Below are 16,778 nucleotides of genomic sequence, written 5' to 3'. Positions count from 1 at the left end.
CAGTGTTAATACATTTTTTTTTTAACTTAGCCCAGTTCCAACTTAATTCACTAGACAATTTCATATATAGTGTGTGTGTGTGTGTGTGGTTATGGCAAAGCCTTGAGGGCTATCTGCCTAAGGGGAGGGATGCCTTCGTGGAGGACTTTCTAAGGGAAACTGGCTCGTATACACATTACACATGGGGAAAACCACGAAAACACCCATGCAGCCAGCCCGTTCGTGGGATTCGAACCTCGGACCGAACTACCAGTGTTCAGCGACTTTACCGCTCGGCCGCTGGTGGGCTCCAATTTCATATATAGACTATTTTTCAATTTCTTAGACTAAAATGTTCTTTTCGCAAATGTCAGTTTGCATTAATTTATTTACCAATTTATTTTCTTATGAATGAAATCTTTTAAAGTACTTTACAAAACATATATCATTACCAATATACCTATATTTACAGAAAGAACCAAAGAGTAAGAGACATTTTACCCAAATCTCCACTACAATTTCGAATATTTTAACCTTCTTCATCACAAATACAGAAATTTCTTCGTACAATACTCATCATAACAGTTAAATATTCCTTACTAATACACATTTAATAACTCATTTTCAATAAAAATTACACCCAAATAAGTATTACGTTTTCTTATAATTGTACATATATGTTTGCCTTACAGGAACTTTCTATGCATTTTCGAGAACTGTAATTTGCTAAATATTACCTTTTTCTGAGTGAAAAACTCCAAAGACCATCTAAATCATTCATCTTTTCCTACAGTATTCCCACAGTACACAATAACTATCTTAGAACTATTTTCTTAATATTAAGAACTAAATATGAAATAAACATTTTTCACTGTAGAATATTTAAGGTTTTACCCAAATCAGGATATAATCTTTACTGAATTTAAGTTATTTACCCAGAATTCCCAACAAATGTTTAGAAAATGTGGGATGGAAAGCAATATATTTACCTAAAAATGAGTCTTAATACATTTTTATTTTTTCCAGATTTACTATCAGTGGGAAAAACCTGAAGTTCACTTTATATACCCTCATCAGTATACACAGAAAAGTCATGAACCTTTCTGTAGTACAATTAGCCCTTTACATACGTTTAATGTTAATCTAAATAATTTTAATTAACTTTCAACTAGGATTTTTAAAAGAAAAGAATATTTATGCGATGCATTATTAAATTACTCCCACGCGTTGTTAAGGAAAATGTAATTAAATATTCACGTACACACTAAGAAAATTCCACTCGTTAGGAACAGTAAAACATTACCAATACTTAAACGAAATGTAAAACCGTGTAATGCATTAATATAAAACCTGAGTAACAAATCATTTCTTATAAGCAGTATACGGTTAAAAAGAATTTTCTTATAACTTATCAACTTTTAAGAAGTAAGAGTAAGGTAATGAACCAACTTTTTAGAAATGCTCTTTTATTTTCTAAATCTACCCTTTTGTAGTAACAACAAAATTCAGTGATACCACTATTTTATTTTTATGTAGCATGCGCATTTCTCCTAACAGATGAAAACCCAGATATCTCACTTTTCCAAAGATTTAGCTTTAGACTTACTTTCAAAGGAAAAGGAAAATAATTTTACTTATAAAACAGGATATCTTCTACTAAAAGACCTTGAAAAAAATAGCGATCACATCTGTATGTAGCACTCAGTGATTTAGTTTCAAACCAAATTTTGATATTGTTTAATCCTGCAAGCAACAATTTTCACCTTCGAGTTAAATTTTATACGACTGCAACATATTTTTCAATGACTTTCATACTCACATTGTGTAAAAAGACTTCTAGTTTTGACTATTTTAATTTATAATATTCAGAAATACACTGATTATTTTCAGAAAACGCCATTTCAGAATCATATTTTACCACTCTGAAACTTTTGAATAACACTTTCCACCATAATGACAACCAGATACTTCATTATTTTTTACAAAAACAGGAATTTTTTTTTCTAATTCCTCTTCTAGAAATACTAATAAATTCTGCTATAGAAAGAAGATTCAATTCCTATTGTAACTCTATACACTATTTGCAAAGAGAAAATACACTTTAGATGATAACATGGCATCATATCACCCATATATTTTTAAAAATTTAGAACAATTTCAGTATGGCAAATTATCTACAGAGTTTTCAAACGCGGATATATTTCTGAAAGAAACTACCTAACATACCGCTCATTTACTTCTAAACCATTTAAATAAAACCAAACAATTAATAAAATATTTGAAATTTTGATAAAGTTTAGTACATCTATACAGTTATTTAATTCATGAAGTACCAAATTTTGAAAATAATAAGAGTAAAAACATCACTATTTTAGAATTTAGGAAGAGATCTTCAATAATGAGAGTGAACATATACTGAACTTCATGCAAGATTTTTATCGTTTCATACCAAACATTTCACTGTTTCATAGATTCTAAGAACATAGCCCAATCTTTTTCAAAGAATACAGTCAAAAGTCGTTAATTCGGACACCCATAATCCGGAATGATCTATAATCCGGAACTCAAAGCTAAAATCTTTCTGCACATGCGCATAGGCGTTTTACGCATGCGCGCAAGACATTTACGACTGCGCATATGTGTCTGCGCAAGCGCAGAATACGTTTTCGCGTGCGCGTTTAATGTAAAACGAACGGTATAAGCTAAAATTATCTAATTATCTATTTCAGTTAATGTTGATGATTGCGTTGTCCCTTAATCTTCGAATTGGATCCGGCTTATTATTTTTTGCAGACTGTAAGAGCAATTTTATAAAAGTAAGCTTGAACTTTCGATTATGTCAAACAGAATTTCCGATGCTGGAGCTCCCAAAGGATCTAGAAAACGAAAGTATGCTTCGATGTCCATGAAACATAAAACGAATTGCTATAAAAAATGGATAAAGGCATATCTTTTGTTTATCTAACGGTTCCGAAATCTGTTTATCAATTTCACGCTGCTCTGCGCGGGGGGGGGGGGACGTCGCGGCGCGCAATGAACTGGAAGTTGATCTGTCAGCACTATCGTTATCTTTAGGGCAGATGTTTTCATTTTATTCGGCTTATAATTCCTTACTAAATGTAGTATTTAATCTCGATGTACTCTCTTTGATATGATTTAAATCAAATTCCTCGTCATTATAAATATCACGAATACAAATCAAATAGTTTTCTGGTTGCAATTTTCTAATTTCGGCTATGCGTAAGGTATGCTTTATGCATGCGCGCGTTGAAAGAAATGTTTAATAAAGTAAACAAATAAATATTAAGCTTCTTTTTTTGTAAATTTTGATACCCTTCAGATCATAATTGCTCATTATTTTATAAATTACGGTTTCATATTTTTAATTTTATAATTTCTGATTGCCATCTTACCAGATTTAAACTGATGATCTATAATCTGGAATCGCCGAAGTCCCGACGAGTCCGGATTAAAGACTTTTGACTGTATATATCATTTCACATTAATTAGAGAGTGCCATACGAGTTTAATTGCAGGTGCTTACTGAATGACGCTAAACCTTTTAAAGAAAAAATCAAATATTTTTCATCTTTCATGAAAATTTGTGAATAACAATATTTCATAAGAGCTAGAATATTTCATAAGTGCAATGAAACTGTATCAAAAATAGAAAACTATTTTCCAAAATATGAATTCCCATTGGAAATTTTAGATATCCTTATGTAAAGTTATATCCGAAGTTATATCACTTCAGTCGAACTTGAAGGCCAACCAGATTTATTACATGATTTGATACATTTCTCGTATTTTTTCCGAAAATAGAAGTTTATATTTTTCATACGCAAACTATTACAACGAATTACTGACATTTTATTCCCATATTACTTACCATTTTTTACTGCACAAAACTATTGTAAGTTCCATGTTCGAAGCTCAGCACCCATAAATTTCACATAATACTACAGTTACACAGTGCAAATTATAAGATTTAAGATTAATTTCATATGTAAGCGATGATACAATAGAGAATATGGAAAAGGCATTAGTGATATGGATAGAAGACGAAAATCAAAAATGGATTCCAACTGATACTAATGCTATTACAAATAAAGATTTATAAAACACTTAAGAACCAGTAACCGTCGACTTCACTAGGAGGGCGGAGAAGGAAAGTATCTTTTTCTGTAAGTCATGGTTGGTTTGAGAGATTTAAACAAAGACATTCTTTACATAATCTAAGATTGAAATTAGAAAGCACATCAGCTGATTCGGATGCAGCACAACAATATCCAGCAAAATTTGCTGAAATCATTGCCGTCAACTCCTACACTTCTGATCAGATCTTCAATGCTCACCAATTTGAGTCACCTAATTTGAGTCTGGGTTGTTCTGGAAAAAAATGCCTGAAAGAATTTATTTAGCTAAAGCTTGCAAATCAGCTAGTGGTCATAAGGTAGCGAAAAGTCGTATTACAATTGTTTTCTGTTGCAACACTTCAGGCGATTATATAATGAAACCATTGTTTATTAACAAATAAAAAAAACTACACTACTAAAGGAATAAACATAAATAACCTTCCCGTTTATTGGATGGCTAATAAAAAAGCATGTGTCACAGCCATAGCTTTCAATGAATGGTTTCTTAACATGTTTGTCCTAGATGTTAAAACTTATTTAAGTAAAAACGGATTGCCTTTTAAAGCTCTTCTATTAATTGATAATGTACCTATCATCCTCAAGATTTACAACACGAAAATATAGAAGTTGTCGGTTTACCAAAGAATACAACTTCCTTATTACAGCCATTAGATCAAGGAATAATTTTGACTTTTAAGGCATTGTATATCAAACAAATTTTCAGGTATATTTTTAGAACAAATGGAGAATGATGAATCTCTTACTCTTATGGATGACTGAAAGAAATTTACAATCTTAGATTGTGTTAAGCATGTTGGACTGTCATATACTTAGATTAAACAATCAACGCTAAACGCAAGCTGGAAAGCAATGTGGTCGGATGGTGCTAAAGACGAGAATGATAGATTACCATTAGATCACGAATATTCTCAGACCTAAATTGGTCCAAACTATAGGAGGAGAAGGTTTTGAGGATTTAGCTCAGGCAGATATTAAAGAAATAATGGCTGGTGAAGAACTAAATGAGGATGAGTTAGCTAACATAATTCATGAAACAAACATGATGAAGACAATGATTCTGATGAAGAGCAATCTTAACCAGTTGCATTCACAGCAAGAGCCATCAGCGTAGGACTTGAATTGGGAAGAAAATTAGGTAATTATTTTTTACAATATGATACAAATGTTGAATGAGCTCTCCGATTCTAACGGGAGCTTAGTAAATGCTTAAATCAATATGAGGAGGTTTACAAAGATTTGAGAAAAAAACCATAGGCAATTGTTAATTACGGATTTCACTACAAAGTCTTGTTGATCTGAAATCTTCCCTAATCTGTCAAACCATTGAAGCAGAATCTTATCAAGAACGATCATGTGATGAAAGTGACATCATACCAATCAAGAAGAAAAGTGATTACTTCATTAAAGTGATTAAACTTATAAAAATTTTTTGAGTAATCTTATATTTTCCTAATGTAAAATAAATTAAATATACACTTTTATTATCTACATATATTTGTTATTTTATGAACAAAGTATAACTTTATTTATTTTAAGGTGTTTTAATTTTGTTTTATCTAACTAAATTATGCGCATTTAGTGGGTTTTTCATTTTACATAGCAAAATCCAAGATTTCGATTTACACAGTTTTGTGCGGAAACCATCTTCCATGTAAATCGAGGGATAGGTGTATATAACGTGCATCTGATGTTCTTGCAGACGTTGGCTGATGGGCTCGGGTTCCAGGTATATTGTGAATTTTAGGTTTCGTTCAAAGTAAATTCAAAGTGATTTCTCTTCTAAAATTCATGTGAGTGATTTCTAATGTGGTATTTCTGTGTAAATGAGTGTGCAAGATTCACTCAGCAGCCACAATCATATTCAGCATTTTGATAAATAAGTTCTAATACCATTTTTTGCTACGAAACTGGTCGATAACTTCTAAGAAGTCGGTCCAACAAGTCTACTCCACCCATTCCTTCATTAGATAATTTTATAATGTGAGGTTGGATAACATCAACTTCCTTTTTTTAAGCTCGGACACATCTTTTTGCTCTTTCTAATGGTTTGTGAGTGATAACATTTGATGGAATAGTTACAACAGAACTGTAATTTCAACAGCACATATACAAATCACCCAATTTGAAATTTTGACATTTCTTTTGCTGTTTTAAGAGGACTTTATTCCATTCTTGAATCTTGTACTGTGCCAATTACCTTAAAGCCTTTGTTAGACAGATCTGTCAGCAGACTGTGCGATGAAAAAAAATTATGGAAAAATACTTTGTTTCTCTAGATTTCAGAGACAACTTTTGACTTAAGCTGCAAATTTTCATTTTTCAACTTTTCGGAGGGTCTAATAAATCCTTATGAAGCAGATGTGGTCATTTCTAACAAAAGAAACAAGCAGATATCGGAGCACAAAACAGGGAAATACAGCTGAAACCAATTACCACATCCCCCTTGGTGAGAGAGGTCATACCCTCTTCCAGTCTTCTGCCCCATCCTTTCTGCAGATAAATGATACACCATTAATGCCTCTAAAAAAGGGCATGTTTACAAGATATGAGCACTGAATGTATTTAAAAATCTAATAAAGAAAAATATACGTGCGATATCACTGATTTTGTATATCGTTACATGCCAATTTTACGCAGTCTTGAGGAAATATTTCTTGTTATTATTTCAATTTCTTTTATTAACTCATTAAACTTGTCCTTTGCAAGTATAATGGGGAAATGTTTGGGTGGATTTGAATTTTTAGGAATTTTATAAAAATTTTTCCTTAAGTACTGTAAAAATCTTAAAAAAAGCTAATTTTTAGAAATTTTTCTACGCTGAAATATTCATATTTAAAAAATAAATTTTATGTCAAAAAATCAATCATACCTTCTATAGTAAACAACAATTTTTTCAAACTGACAGATATATTTTATTTTTTAAAAAATATTAAACATGATGTTCCAAAAAAAAAAGGAACATAGGCATGTAAAAGGTTAATAAATCTATTTTAAATATGCTAATGAGTTAATTCAATTCATAGACTTCTAACTATTGTTTTCAAAGGAGATAATATAAATAATCTACTAGAAAACAAATTACAATTTTATTACTTTGCAACTTTAGTGCAAGAGGCAATTAATTCATTACTTATAATTACCTCATATAGATGTAGTAAAACTGCTCCATTACAGTGATAAGACTGCATTATTATTGTAATAAGATGACTTGGTAGAAGTAAGTTGCAATGGATTGGCGGTGGTTCTCTGCATCATAACCTGAAGACAACATGATTGCATAGTTAAAACAATGGATGCATAAAAATAAACTTGCAGACATGGCCTAAATTCCACAAATAATTTTATTTCTGGATAATGCACATTATCACTGTAGGTGCGGTATGCACCTCCCAATTTTGTATAGATTATATCATTTTAAAGGACGAAAATTAGAAAAGTAATCTCTCTGGCAAGGCGACAAATAACAGAGCAATAATTTTTGTAACTAATCAGAAAACATCTGTCAGCAATGCTGATTAGCATTGCGCACTCATCGATGAAGTTTGAACCCAACACCTGTACATTAAACTGCCATGTGATCTGAAATGGAATGCTGTATAAAAGCTTAAATGTGCGCAACTCTCTCTTCTGTCATCCCTTCTGCTTCCATACGCTTGTGCTGCCTTGCTGCAGAGTTTACTTTTCACATCGATTTTGTGTGTCTGCGTATACTGAAAAGTGTGCACATCTTCTGAAAGGTTCTAACGGTGTTTATAGTGAAAAAAGTGTCAGCGAATATTCAAGTTTGGTGCTTTAATTTTGTGTTTTAGAACTGTAAATTCTTCAGAAAAATTATAATTCAATGGAGATTATTTTGGAAATTTTTCAGTGTTCAGTTTTCAGAAAAAAGTAAAAATTAATAATGAAAACAAGATCACATTCAAAAGAAAATGAAGAAGAAACTGAAACTGCCACAGTCAGTGTGGATAAATTTCAGTGAGCCATATTCGATGGAACAAATCATGGCATTCCAGTGGATAAATACTTTCTATTGTTTGAAAAGAAGTGTGACTCTAAAAATATCGGCAAGAAGAATAAATCCTTACTGTTTTTTGAACATTTAAAAGGCGAGGTCTTAGCATTTTATTTAAGAGAATGTGTTGAGTTAGAATGGAAAGTAAGGAATAAATTTCTTATGTATTTTGCTAGTGCAGAAACCCTCACTTTTAGTGACTTTATTAACTGCACTTACTCCAAATTCACTGAGATTGACAAATATTATAGACAAAAGTTAAAATTGGCATCAAGTCTAAAATTAGATGACAAAATTATCATTGATGTGTTAAATCAGGATCTGCCTGAGAAACAGAAAATGTAAGCACAGTCCAAGATCAACACCGCTAGGAAATTGTTTCCTACTTCAAGTTCGTCTACCTCAGCTTCATTGGAGGAACCAAAATTTGCAATTCCAAGACCAAGTATACATCTAAGTTTTTACAAGTTTAGATATAGGTTTTTAAGACCATTTTTCAATCCTAGGTACCACAAACATCAAGAAATTCCTAGCCACGACAACTGTCTTATCTGTATAGATCATTTCCTTCTTTAAGTCTAGTCTAAACAATCAAAATTCTCAACAAATCGAACCAAAAAAGAGAAATTATTTTAAAGTTAAGGCATAAATTAATTAAAAAGAAGTCCCTGCAATGCTGGACACAGGGTCTCTAAATGTGATATCTGAAAATATTTTAAATTCTTTTGATGCAAAAATTGAACTTACTCAAAATAATCCTAATACTAAATTATGTTCATTATCCATAGGTCTTGTTGTAACTAAAGTAATTAAATTACTATGCAAAATAGGCAAAATTAGTAATACTATAGTATTTTATGTTGCGAATTCTAATTTATCTTATTTATTATCATTATCTTGTGTTTCATTATTTAAATTGCAATTACATTTTAATAATTATGAAGTGTATCAATTTACATTCATGATAAGTAAAGGTATTCAATTAAATAAACTTTCTCAGACTAATTTTGTATGTAAGAATAGTGTTAAGTACTGAAATTTTTATAATTATGCTGAATATAGTGAATTTGATCAATAGCAAAAATTAAGTAACTATAATCATATATTTGCTAAAAACAAATTTGATGTGGCTGTATGAATATGGAACCTCCACGAGTAGTCTTAACTTCAGAATTACCCATAGCCTCTCGATCCTATAAAGCCTCTCCTAAAGACAGTGAAATTAATAGATAAACAGATGAATTATTAAATACTAGTATCATAAAACCTTCTTTTAGTCCTTATGCTGCACCTGTAACTTTAGCTTTGTTAACTGATGAAGAGAGATAAACAAGCAAAAACTAGGTTATATATTGGTTATTTGAAATTTGATCAAATTACCAAAACAGACTGTTAACCTATTCCTAGAATTGATGTTGTGTTAGATCAGTTAACAAATGCAAACATTTTTTCCATATTGCACTTAACATCAGGTTATTGGCATATAAAATTACATGATAAAGATACTGAAAAATTGGCATTTACTACAAATTTTGGTATTTATGAATTCACTAGATTACCTTTTGGTTGGAAAATTTCCTCAGCTGTTTTTCAAACAGCTCTTGGACAAATTTGAAACAATTTCCTTTAAATTATTTTGATGACATTATAGTGTTTTCCGCACATTTTGATGAACATCTTAAAATAATATTTGATATATATGAAAAACAAAATATAAAATTACTTTGTTAAAGAAAAAATAAATTTTCTAGGATATGAGGTTCAAGCAGGAAAATATCAGCCCAGTAATGCAAATATTGAGGTTATTAAAATATTACAACCTCCCTAAAAATGTTAAAGAATTACGAAGATTTTTGGGAAGTATAAAAGTATATCATAAATTTATTCAAAATTATGCAATAATTAGAGCTCCTTTAACAAATTTACTTAAAAAAGATACTCCTTATAAGTGGACTAACGACTGTCAAATAACTTTTCAAAAATTAAACAATGTGTTCATTTCAAGACCCATTCTAGCTTTGTTTAATCCAAAATATCCATGTTATGTATTTGTAGATGCATCTAAAGAAGCTGCTGGTGCAGTTTTAGAACAAAATCCAGATGGTAACCTACATCCAATTGCTTCCCATTCTAGAAAATTAAGGTCTTAAGAACAAAATTATGCAATTACTGAATCAGAATTTTTAGCAATTATTGATGCCATAGATAAATTTTATTATTATTTACATGATAATCATTTCACTGTAAATACTGATCATGCTGCTTTAGTTTGGCTTAATAATATTAAACATCTTACAGGTAGGTTATTCAGATGGTCTTCGAAATTATCTATGTATGACTAAGTTCAAAAAAGGTTTTACTAATGTTGAAGCTGATATGTTAACTAGAAACCTTAGTTGTCAACATATAAGTTTGCAAGTTAATTTATTATCATTAGAAGAAATTAAAGAACATCAAAATTTAGATAATGTCTCTAATCCTAAATATAAGAAAATTAATGATGTATTAATTACTAAAAAACAAGGACTATATAAAATTGTTATACCCATATCTCTCAGAACTAAATTACTTGAAAAGTGTCACTTACAATTTGGTGATATTGGTGTGTCCTCAATGTCAAATTTATTATCTCTTCAATTATTGACCAGGAATTGTTCAAGATGTTAGAAATTACTGTAAACATTGTGAAGTATGTCAGTTTAATAAGAAAAGTAAACAAAAAAGAATTTGGTTAATGCAATTTTTACCATCCCTTAATGAACCTTTTGAAATATTGTCTATTGATACTGTTGATGGATTAAATTATTATAACTCTACTAAAAACTTATTAAACATTATTATCAACCATGCTATTTAGTATACCTGGACTTTTGCTTCTAAAAGTGTAACTACTGATACTTATACAAATTGTTTTTTTGTTATAAATTTTTCAAATTCAAGTAAAGTAAATTTTAAGTGATAGAAATGCTGCTTTTATGTCTTCAAAATTTAAGCACTTGTAAGGTATATCCTAATTTTATTACAGTTATTTTTAAGCTCCTCTCCTGTCTCTTCCGGCTTCAGCTTACAATTCCTTACCAGAATGAGTTTTTAGAATCATGTTAAATGCAAATGACAAAAAGTAGTATTTGAGTCGATGTTCTGCTGACTTCGAGAGAGAGAATTAGGATTCCTGAATAGCGTTTGTTTGCTTACGTCTCTCTATGCTGTTACTATGCTCCTGTATTACATGCCCTTGACAGCTTTGCTAGCTAATTTAATATTAGAAGCCAACTTAGAAATTGTGTTAGCTTTGGCTAAATCTCTTTAGATAGTCATTAGTTAAGTTCTTATTTCTAACATTTTTGAGTTAAGCTAAGTGGAGGCTTTGTTTACGTCCTGAGAAAGGGACCAACATTATTTTGAGCAATAAAGAGTAATTAACCCTTCTTGAGTTTACGTTTCTATTTTTGGACTTAAGCAATTATTCACTTAATAGTTCATTAGGTTTTTCAACATTTAGTTAATAGATAAAAGTAAGGAAACCTACATTGACGCCCGAAGCATTTTTGATGAACCATGCTGTTGGAAAATGAAAAATTTACGCTGACCCCTTCGACCTTTCAAATCTTGCAGCCGCCAGCAAATCCTATGGAGGAATTCCGTTTCATCGTAGAAACCATGCGAGCAGCTATGAAGCCAGTCGTAACATTCCATGGCAAAGGTTCTGTGATAACTTTCCTAGAGCAGCTGGACCTGCATTTTACTATTCATCCCAGAAACCAGCTGCAAAAAGTTACAATTGCTACAGCTAACCTAAAATGCCAAGCCCAGAGTTGGTTCAAGGGTATCGGAAAGTTCCTGTTGAGAGATCCAGGATCAGAAAACTACACATGGGGAAACTTTAAAACCATTATTGACAGTGTTTCCCATAGTCAAAGACAGTGCAAAGCTGGAGGCAGAGCTATTTAGTAAATATCAGATGAGCATCCAAGATTTGATGGACTTAGAAAATTCAAATATTTAATTTATTGTATGGAAAGAGGCCAGATAACCATTAATCAAAGTGATTTTGCCACACCTGCTTCCGTCGATTCAAGACTTCCTGGAGGTGAAAAAATGCCCAGACCTTGGAAAACCTATTTCAGCTGGCTATGAAGTTCCAAAGCAGATGAGCTGCTGAAAACACATGCTCAAAAAATTTCCATCAGTATTCGAGGTTTTCGCCTCAACAGAAACCTCAAAGTAAGCAGAATTCTTATTGGCAGGCAGGAAAAGCTAAAAAAGATAACAAGAAGACGGGTCAGTCGAAAGTATTTGAAGATCACAGTAAGAAGCAGCAGAAGCAAAGGATTTAAAGTGATCAAGGCGGCCGAGAAGAGAGCCCGGTCATCCCCTGGAACAAAAAAAAAATCCTCGGAAATTAAATTAGGTAGTTGTACAAAAATTGTTCTTTGTCAAGAATTCATATTTTACTGAACAATGCTCCTACTACCGCCTTACTGGACACTGGAGCACAATGCAGTTTTGTGGAGCAAGACTGCTTTAAGAGGAATTTTCACATTACAGATAGTTTAAAACTACAGGACAGAGGGTAATTGCTGCACAAGGAAAACAGTGTTGTCTGCATTTGAAAAAGTAGGGCTGCACGTGCAAATAAAGAATGAGATACAAAAAATTAATTTTCTGGTAGTGAAAGACCTATTAACTTCAGTTATTTTGGGGGTCGACTTTTACACACAGCAAGTGCAAAGTTAAATTTTAAGAACTCTACAAGTCCAGATAGATACTGTTGAAGAAGAGGGGGCCATGCCAGATGTTGACCTCAACCATCTTCAGGAAGAGGAGAAAAAGACAATGGAAAATTTGGTAAAACAATTTCGTAAACTATTCAATGAGAAACCTGGTTTTTGTCAGGTTGTACAGCACGAGACAGATGTAGGAAATACTCCCCCAGTCTGGTGTAAGGTGTGGTCTTAGTGATAAGACCAGGTGAAGGAAGAAATCTTGGAACAGCATATTAAACAGATACTGGCAAATAAAATAATTGTTCTGAGTAGCAGCCCAGTAGTTTTATATAGAAAGAAAAATGGCTTCTCACCCCCAGATCCGAATTTATGGAGTGCTTTTTGAATTTGATACAACACTTATAGGAGAGTTAGAGGCTAGTCTGATAAATTATCTGTGACTTAAGCAATAATATACATGATAAATCGATAAATTTGCTAAGAAATGTAATTTATGCAAAATTGTAGAAATAACAAAAATCATTAAATATTTTCCCATTATTGGCAATTGTACCACAGGCGTAAGTGTTTGCATGTCAATGTGAACTGACTGCACAGATGATATTTGCGGTGGCGAGAAACTTTTATTAAACCCAAAGTATTTAAATTTTAATACCAGAACAGTTTATTAACATAGTTGTTCTTTTTGAAATTGCAGCAACACTTTCCAGTAGATTGCTTTAAGTAGCACCACTTCTTTTTAAAATAATAATTTTAGACTTTTTTCATTATTGGATACTGCAGTTTTAGGTTTAACATGCAATTTTTCTGTCTTTCTGAAAGGGATACGAAGTTTAAACGAATGCAATTATAAAAGAATTTCAAAATATTTGTTAAATATAAAAAATTTATTTACATGGAAAAGTTATGACCAATAACTAAAGCAATTCTTATATATGCATGTCTTGTTCGAAACATTGTAACAGTTTCAGTTTCCACTTCAGAGGTCTGCCACAGATTTTCTGCACAAGGGACAAGCACCATTCTGTAATTGAGATTTAAATTATAAAAAATAATAAATAAAATATATTTAAGCATGGTTTAAAAAAATTATGTGAGAACAAACTTAAAATACAGTGTTTCAAAAAGAATATACGTATTTCGAATGAATATATTTATTAAACTGTATGACATATGAATATGAAACTTTACACACATATCTACGAACCTCTCAATCTCAGATTACAGATGTTACAGATGTTCAATATGTCCTCCATCAGTGACACGAACAATATCACATCGATTCTCAAATTCCTCCCATACTCGGGCAAGCATGTCTGTCGTCACTGATGTTATGACAGTACAGATACGGTTCTTTGCATCTTCAAAGTTCGGTAGGAGTGGTGGTACATAAATATTGTCTTTAATGAAACACCACAGGATGAAGTCACAGGGGGTCAAATCCGGTGACCTTGGAGGCCAGCTGAGATATGCAAATGCCACACGTTTGCGTTTGTCATTAGGACACAGAGCCTGTAACAAATGTAACTTGTACGGCTTCATAACTAACCGACGTCTCAAAAATAAGCCAAATTGTCGTTGTAGGTAGTTGTAACTCCCGACTGGCACGACAAGTTGATTTTGAAGGACTTCGTTGGAAAGGAGTTTGAATTTGTGTAACATTTTCGTCAGGAATACGAGGGTGGCCAGGACTCTTTCCTTTACATACACATGTTGTATTTACAAACTGTCGATACCATCTGCGAATGTTCCACTCATTTGGAGGATCACTTTCGTATCTCATCTTGAAACGACTTTGCACTGTAATCATGGAATTGCATTTCACAAACTCGAGAACACAATATTTCTGCTGCGGAGTAGCCATTTTAAACATGTGACGGTTACCACGCAAAACAGAAGACAACTGACATCTAGCGGCTATTAATATAAACTAGACTATGTGTTCGTTTCAAACTATTGAGTTTGGACAAAATAACACTTTTTAGTAAGTATATTCCTTTTGAAACACGGTGTACATTGAATACATGAGATTGCTTATGCAGGTGTATGAACAATATCCACATGCATATATCTTTAAAAGACGATGGCCTTTACTTACCATTCTAAACCACTGAAGAATACATTCCTCATGATAAAATGTCTGCATGGCAAACATGTCGCTTTCTCCGTTTCAGAAAGATCTTCTAAACACACACGACAATTTATTTTCTTATCTGAGAAAGAAATGTAATTAAAAAAAATTTTTTTTAAAAACCATTCTATAAAAGAATCACTTCATATAACATATAAAAGAAAAAAATACTTGTTCTAGCTTTTAAAATTAAACTGATTTATTGAATTCAGTAGCATTAAAAGAAAAATTATTCAGATTTCTAAAATAAAAGAAAATTCATTAAAAAAGTTTTTTCAATGTAACAAATTTCATGAATAAGTAAATCTTTCTTCATTTATAAATAAATAAAAAAAATCTATTATAAGCATTACTATACCATCAAATAAAAACAACACAAGTGTTTTTCCCTGCTTTAATGATCTAGTACCTCTGTTTTTGAAAAGCATAATTTAAGTATACAATTTTCTAAGCATAATTTCTTATACTAATTAAGAGTCCAATCATAATTGTTTAATGCACAGTGCCCCGAAAGTCCTTACCTGGCTTTTATTTTTGTGTGGGTCAAACACATATACTTCCAATTATAAAACTGTTTAAAATGATGCAGGGGTTTTGATTACAAAACTGTTTAAAATGATGCAAGTAATTTTGCATTTTTAAATTGAAAGACATCAATTTCATAAAAATTATGAAATTTTACCTTTCATATGTTCATCCAGTCCCTCCCTATACCTGTTAGAAAAATTTCAGAATAAAACAAAAAATGCTTGAATCGCATACAAAAAAAAATGAAAAAGATATTCGATATTAAAATCTGAGATCCTAACGAGCTGTACACAAATGAAAGAGCAAAATTTTTATATTTGTACATAACTAAAAATAAAATTTCAGTTAGGAAAAAGGTTCTTGATTAATATGCATTTCTATCGATATTATTCTGAAAAATACAGATCAACATAATATTTTGCAAAATGCAGATCTCGTATACAAAATCTTGTAGAATTTCCATTACATATATACACATACCTATAGATCATATCGGCAAAAATCTTTACGTAGTACAGTACTCGCCACTTATTAAAATTACTATCTTTCCAAGCATATTCGAGTTTAATTACAAACCATATCAGTTTTAAACTTTCAATGTAAATAATGACTACCAATTAATTAATTTAAAAGCATTAATTCAAAATTAACACTAAAATTAAACTATTTATGCAATTTGGAAACTTATTTTTTACAAAACTACTTTTATAAAACTGATGAAATTTCATCCCTTACAAACAAATGTTCTATGTGTCCTCCCCCCCCAAAAAAAATTGTTCAAAAAGTTTTTAAATTGCACTCTCGTTTCATAAAACAGCTAATAGCTTTTTTGATCAGCGAGTTTTCAGCTCCAGAATTATTCTTATTTCAGTGATTTTCTGCATTTGATTCATGATGGCAAGTTATTGCTATTATTTCTGCAGTTTTTTTTAACACTTTCGTACTCAGTTTTTATACACATTGTTTCAATATTGTTGTGAATTCACACACATTCTAAAAATGAATCCACATACCTTCTTTCACTGATACCTGAAACAAAAGCTCTGTAAAATCCAAATTTTCGAAAACCGTTCTTGACTGGTTACCCTGCAGTTAGCATCCTAGACTCTAGTTATTTAGACTAGCAGTTACTTAATATGCATAGTGTATTGACTTTTTTGAAGTGCTTGCAGAAAATTCAGTTTCCCCCCCCCCATTATTTACTCAATATCTTTTCTTTCTGCAATTTTTTCTATTTGCAAGAA

At 31.5% G+C, this 16,778-nt stretch overlaps 1 protein-coding gene across 10 annotated transcripts in view; it reads right to left on the bottom strand.

Annotated features, from left to right (window-relative positions):
• Nucleotides 1-16,778, bottom strand: part of LOC146994853 (uncharacterized) — a 153,525-nt gene that overhangs the window by 99,234 nt on the left and 37,513 nt on the right. For all 10 annotated transcript variants that reach the window (XR_015043263.1, XR_015043264.1, XM_085824583.1 and 7 more), the window contains 3 exons: nt 14,974-15,088; nt 13,771-13,899; nt 7,277-7,394 (listed from right to left, as the gene is read on the bottom strand). The gene's annotated coding sequence lies outside the window, so the exon portion shown is untranslated. The remainder of the gene's footprint in view (nt 1-7,276; nt 7,395-13,770; nt 13,900-14,973; nt 15,089-16,778) is intronic.

This window comes from Stegodyphus dumicola, chromosome 10 (assembly GCF_044657685.1).
Source record: "Stegodyphus dumicola isolate Sdum_Otavi_A_Nest chromosome 10, ASM4465768v1".
NCBI classification, from domain to species: Eukaryota; Metazoa; Arthropoda; class Arachnida; order Araneae; family Eresidae; genus Stegodyphus; species Stegodyphus dumicola.
Note: the sequence above shows the minus strand (reverse complement) of the source record. Positions and strands in the feature narration are given on the sequence as shown.